General features: G+C 42.2%; 2 non-coding genes across 2 annotated transcripts; both read right to left on the bottom strand.

The window, feature by feature from the left end:
- Positions 1–618: 618 nt before the first annotated feature.
- Positions 619–725, bottom strand: LOC128126501 (small nucleolar RNA R71). The gene has a single exon (XR_008224512.1). It is a non-coding gene; the product is annotated as a small nucleolar RNA R71 (small nucleolar RNA).
- Positions 726–4,098: 3,373 nt separating this feature from the next.
- Positions 4,099–4,205, bottom strand: LOC128126500 (small nucleolar RNA R71). The gene has a single exon (XR_008224506.1). It is a non-coding gene; the product is annotated as a small nucleolar RNA R71 (small nucleolar RNA).
- Positions 4,206–5,384: the final 1,179 nt, after the last annotated feature.

Raw genomic sequence — 5,384 nt, 5'->3', positions numbered from 1 at the left:
AGACCCAGAATCCGCACTAAGAAAAAGCAAAGGAAAAGCCGTTGGAGATACCGCAACTTCAAAGAACTCACCACTCAAGAATTTAAAGTCTGTTTTCAGCAACAAAAGGAGCAGCAAATCACGAGCATCCAGTGCCTCGTTAACAATTGAAGAACCAATTCAAGAAGATATCGAGTACGAGACCGAGGAAGAAGAAGACCATACTTACGAGCACGAAACCGATTCCGAAGAAGAGTTAGCTATCACGATGGCTAACATTAATGAAGTCCCCATGGGGGAATGGAAGAAAAGGATGCGTGATGACACCGGGCCGGGGCTTGTGCAACCCGCAATTCCCGCGACCGCTACATTCGAACTAAAAGGCCATATTCTCGCCCAACTTTTTACGGGAATGATCACGAAGACGCTTACAAGCACTTGGACGAAGTGAATGATGTGGTCGATTACTTCAACGTCCCGAATGTTCCACGCGAGACCCAGCTTCTTCGCATGCTTCCTGTCACATTTAAAGGAGCTGCAAAAGATTGGTTAAAGTCACTTCCTCCCGGATCGGTCACCACAGGGGCCAAGATGAAAGAAGAATTCATAGACCATTTATGCCCGCCCTCCAAGATAGCCAAGCTTAAGAAAGCCATTGCCAACTTCGAGCAACAACCCGACGAATCTCTTTATGAAGCTTGGGAAAGATACAAGAGCTTACTTAGAAATTGCCCACATCCTGACCTTAATAGCCAACAAGAAGTCTCTATCTTTTATGATGGAGTCAATGTCACCACAAGGCAATTGCTTGATTCTCAAGGCCCGCTCACAAAAAAGGCGCCCCCGTTAATTAAAGAATTAATTGAAGAATTCTCTAAGCACTCTAGAGAATACCATAATCCGAGAAACGAAGTAAGTCGTGGGGTAGTGAACACGGCAAATGATAGCATGGCGGCGGTGATAGCTAAGCTTGATAGTCTAGATCGAAGAATGACAAAAATGGATCAAACAATCCATGCTATTAGAGTAGGATGCGAAAATTGTAGAGGGCCCCATCTCACAAAGGATTGTGATTTGGTTGAAAATAGAAATAAGAAAGCTGAAGTTTTCTATTCGAGTGGTGATCGATATGATGATAATTGGCGGAAACCTAAGAAGGATTGGCTACCATACGAGGAGTATAAGAAGGCAAAGGAGGAGAAATACAAGCAGAAGGAGAGGGGACTATACCAAAAGGAAGAACCAGTAGAAAAGAAAGCCGATTTAGAAGAGTTATTCACTAGATTCATAGCCGCGTCCGAAAAAAGACACAGTGATCACGATGCTGCCATACACGAGACCAGAAACATGCTTAGGAATCAGCAAGCATCAATTCTCAACATTGAGAAACAGCTGGGGCAGCTTGCGCATCAAGTGAATGATAGAAGACCGGGTCAACTTCCGAGTAACACCGAACCCAATCCAAGAATGGAGAATGTAAGTGTAATAACCTCCAGCAATGAAGAAACATTCACAGAAGCACTGAAAATCTCCAAGAAGAAGGCAGAAAAGGAAGAAGAATCAGACCCAGCAAAACCCGATCAGACTCGCCGAGTCACTCTCTTGGACTCGACGAGTCCATGCGGGAATGATAAAACTGCCAATTCTCTAAAGCCATATAATCCTCCTCTGCCATATCCAATCAAAGCCATGCCTGCAGAAATAGTAAAAGCATACAGAACCTTCATGGAGCATGTTAAAGCTTTACAAGTCAATATGCCATTTATGGAAACAATGCTCCAAACACCTAAATACTTCAACTTGCTTAAAAGCCTTTTTGCTGCTAGGAAGGATTTGGCTGAAGTCGCGGAAATATTGATGAATGAGCTGCCTGAAAAAAAGAGTGATCCGGGAAATATGGTGATTCCGTGCCAATTTGGTAATGAAGTTTTTACCCGAGCATTAGCTGATTCGGGTGCAAGCATTAATTTGATGCCCTATTCATTCTTTAAGAAGCTGAATTTACCAGCACCAAGGACGGTAAATATGAGGATCCATTTGGCCGACAAAACGATAATTCATCCACAAGGCGTTTGTGAGGATCTCCTTATCAAAGTGGACAAGTTAATTTTTCCAGTAGACTTCATGGTGGTGGATATGGAAGAAGACCCCAAAATACCAATTATTTTGGGAAGATCATTCTTAAACACCGCGTGTGCTCTAATTGATATATGTGACTCTACATTGACATTGAGAGTGGGTGATGAGTCGGTGATGTTCAAAGCTATTCCAGAAGCCAAGCAAGAAGAAGAAAAGAGAGAAGAAATCTCATTTATCCAATTGGATGATGAGATATTACAAAAAGAGCTTGAAATTTTGCTAAAAGAAGATCCAAGCAAGTTTTTGCTACACTCTGAAGAAGGTGGAGATGCTAGCAAAGACTTGGAGGAGTTAGAAAAGCTACTGGAAGGAGCCAACTCAGAAAACACTCCAGAATTGATGGAACCCGATCAGACTCGCCGAGTCACCATGATGGACTCGACGAGTCTAGTCGAATTTGATAAAAACTTGGCCAATGTTGATCTGTTTGTTGATAGTTCTTTACATACCCTGGATTTACTTACTATTTATGATTCTTTGGAAGAACAAACAGCAGAAGAAGGAAAAGGAATGGAAGTACAAGACGCCGAGGTGGCATGCTTTGATACAATTCCATTTGGAGAAGGGTTGAACACAAAAAAGGATGAAGACATAACGGGAAGAAGGGTGGAAGTTGATCGACCATTCACTACTAAACCTAAAGCACGAACCATTACAAAATATGAAGTGATTAAATTTAAAGAGAAGGAAGTGCAAGAGAAGGTAAAGAAGAATGGGTTAAAAAAGAAAAAGAGAAAAAGAGAAGCCCAAGCAGCTGAGGAGGATGTTGTGAAAAAGAAAAGAGATGAAATGAAAAGGGCTTACAAGAAGAAGATTCACGCTTACAAGACTAAGTACAAACCACAAAGGACTAGGCGTGCATTCCCGATGCTCGAAGATGACGAAACGTAGACGGGAAGGAGTCTAGCTAATGACTCCTTAAAAAGAAGCGCTTGGTGGGAGGCAACCCGTTATATAGAGTTTTCTTTCTTTTACTTTTTAGTTTTTTTCCTTCTGTTTTCTTGGCGCCGTTGCCGGGGAACGGTTCTAAAATTAATATTAAATTCTAGTTTAATCGATCCTTTGTGTGGGATTTATCTTACACAAAGTTATTTACAAAGTAATTCAGTAAGTAGAATTGGTTTATAAAAAATTTGTTTTTTTTAGAATAACTAGAAATTTTCTTTTCTGTTTTTGCCTTGAACTCGCCGAGTGCACTCGTGCCGACTCGACGAGTACATCGCTGTTTCAGTCTTTATTTTTTTTTATTTTTTTTTCTTCTTTTTTACGCGTTCTGTTTCTTTTGTTTTGTTTGTTTACAGTTGTTTCATGACCCGAGGATCTAATACACCTCTTGTCCCTCCTTTGGAAGACCCGGAATCCGCACTAAGAAAAAGCAAAGGAAAAGCTGTTGGAGAAACCGCAACTTCAAAGAACTCACCACTCAAGAATTTAAAGTCCGTTTTCAGCAAGAAAAGGAGCAGCAAATCACGAGCATCTAGTGCCTCGTTAACAATTGAAGAACCAATTCAAGAAGATATCGAGTACGAGATCGAGGAAGAAGAAGAGCATACTTACGAGCACGAAACCGATTCCGAAGAAGAGTTAGCTATCACGATGGCTAACATTGATGAAGTCCCCATGGGGGAGTGGAAGAAAAGGATGCATGATGACACCGGGCCGGGGCTTGTGCAACCCGCAATTCCCGCGACCGCTACATTCGAACTAAAAGGCCATATTCTCGCCCAACTCAAGGAGATTCCTTTTTACGGGAAGGATCACGAAGACGCTTACAAGCACTTGGATGAAGTGAATGATGTGGCCGATTACTTCAACGTCCCGAATGTTCCACGCGAGACCCAGCTTCTTCGCATGCTTCCTGTCACATTTAAAGGAGCTGCAAAAGATTGGTTAAAGTCACTTCCTCTTGGATCGGTCACCACATGGGCCAAGATGAAAGAAGAATTCATAGACCATTTCTGCCCGCCCTCCAAGATAGCCAAGCTTAAGAAAGCCATTGCCAACTTCGAGCAACAACCCGGCGAATCTCTTTATGAAGCTTGGGAAAGGTACAAGAGCCTACTTAGAAATTGCCCACATCATGACCTTAATAGCCAACAAGAAGTCTCTATCTTTTATGATGGAGTCAATGTCACCACAAGGCAATTGCTTGATTCTCAAGGCCCGCTCACAAAGAAGGCGCCTCCGTTAATTAAAGAATTAATTGAAGAATTCTCTAAGCACTCTAGAGAATACCATAATCCGAGAAACGAAGTAAGTCGTGGGGTAGTGAACGCGGCAAATGATAGCATGGCGGCGGTGATAGCTAAGCTTGATAGTCTAGATCGAAGAATGACTAAAATGGATCAAACAATCCATGCTATTAGAGTAGGATGCGAAAATTGTAGAGGGCCCCATCTCACAAAGGATTATGATTTGGATGAAAATGGAAATAAGAAAGCTCAAGTTTTCTATTCGAGTGGTGATCGATATGATGATAATTGGCGGAAACCTAAGAAGGATTGGCTACCATACGAGGAGTATAAGAAGGCAAAGGAGGAGAAATACAAGCAGAAGGAGAGGGGACTGTACCAAAAGGAAGAACCGGTAGAAAAGAAAGCCGATTTAGAAGAGTTATTCACTAGATTCATAGCCGCGTCCGAAAAAAGACACAGTGATCACGATGCTGCCATACACGAGACCAGAAACATGCTTAGGAATCAGCAAGCATCAATTCTCAACATTGAGAAACAGCTGGGGCAGCTTGCGCATCAAGTGAATGATAGAAGACCGGGTCAACTTCCGAGTAACACCGAACCCAATCCAAGAATGGAGAATGTAAGTGTAATAACCTCCAGCAGTGAAGAAACATTCACAGAAGCACTGAAAATCTCCAAGAAGAAGGCAGAAAAGGAAGAAGAATCAGACCCAGCAAAACCCGATCAGACTCGCCGAGTCACTCTCATGGACTCGACGAGTCCATACGTAAATAATAAAACTGCCAGTTCTCTAAAGCCATGTAATCCTCCTCTGCCATATCCAATCAAAGCCATGTCTGCAGAAAAAGTAAAAGAATACAGAACCTTCATGGAGCATGTTAAAGCTTTACAAGTCAATATGCCATTTGTGGAAACAATGCTCCAAACACCTAAATACTTCAACTTGCTTAAAAGCCTTTTTGCTGCTAGGAAGGATTTGGCTGAAGTCGCGGAAATATTGATGAATGAGCTGCCTGAAAAAAAGAGTGATCCGGGAAATATGGTGATTCCGTGCCAATTTGGTAATGA

The sequence above is a fragment of the Lactuca sativa genome, chromosome 5 (genome assembly GCF_002870075.4).
Source record: "Lactuca sativa cultivar Salinas chromosome 5, Lsat_Salinas_v11, whole genome shotgun sequence".
In the NCBI taxonomy this organism is placed as follows: Eukaryota; Viridiplantae; Streptophyta; class Magnoliopsida; order Asterales; family Asteraceae; genus Lactuca; species Lactuca sativa.
This window is presented reverse-complemented; position numbering and strand designations above follow the sequence as displayed.